We start from the raw sequence: 821 nt of genomic DNA on the forward strand, positions 1-821 counted from the left end.
TGAAAAGATTAGCCAAAGGTGTGCTAAGCTCCTCTTTACATTCCTTTAGAACCCTTGCATACAGTTCATCAGGGCCTGGGGATTTGTTAGGTTTTAATTTATCTATTTGCCTAAGGACCATGTCACTTGTGACCCTAATAGTGCACAGTTTATTATCGTCCTGTTCTACATAATTTATCATTACTGGAATATCGCTGGTATCCTCCTGTGTAAAAACTCATCTCACCGCAGTATATAAGCCACCTCTCTAGCCCTATGCTGCACTTCCTACAAGAGTGATGGACTGAACACATCGATTCCAGGTTGAGGGACTGATTACCTCAAACTTCTACTCTCCTTACCCACTTCTACTTTGTATTGGACTGATGAAGCCACTGTGTGGCGAAACGTTTCTTCAATAAAGATTCCCATGTGTTGCATAAGTGTCTCAATTCTTCAACTTGTCGGTTTTCAAAACCATTCGTCACATCTGTCAGACACTGCAACATCATGGGATCTTGGTACAAAGACTTCTACGCTTGCCTAACCTTTGGACGATGACCTACTTACACTAGTGGCAGGTCCCACTGTGATCCCGCCTCCCGCTTCAACTCATCTCACCGCAGTATATAAGCCACCTCTGGCCCTATGCTGCACTTCCTACATGAGTGATGGACTGAACACATCGATTCCAGGTTGAGGGACTGATTACCTCAAACTTCTACTCTCCTTCCCCACTTCTACTTTGTATTGGACTGATGAAGCCACTGTGTGGCGAAACGTTTCTTCAATAAAGATTCCCATGTGTTGCATAAGTGTCTCATTTCTTCAACTTGTCGGTT

This window comes from Cherax quadricarinatus, chromosome 39 (genome assembly GCF_038502225.1).
Source record: "Cherax quadricarinatus isolate ZL_2023a chromosome 39, ASM3850222v1, whole genome shotgun sequence".
In the NCBI taxonomy this organism is placed as follows: Eukaryota; Metazoa; Arthropoda; class Malacostraca; order Decapoda; family Parastacidae; genus Cherax; species Cherax quadricarinatus.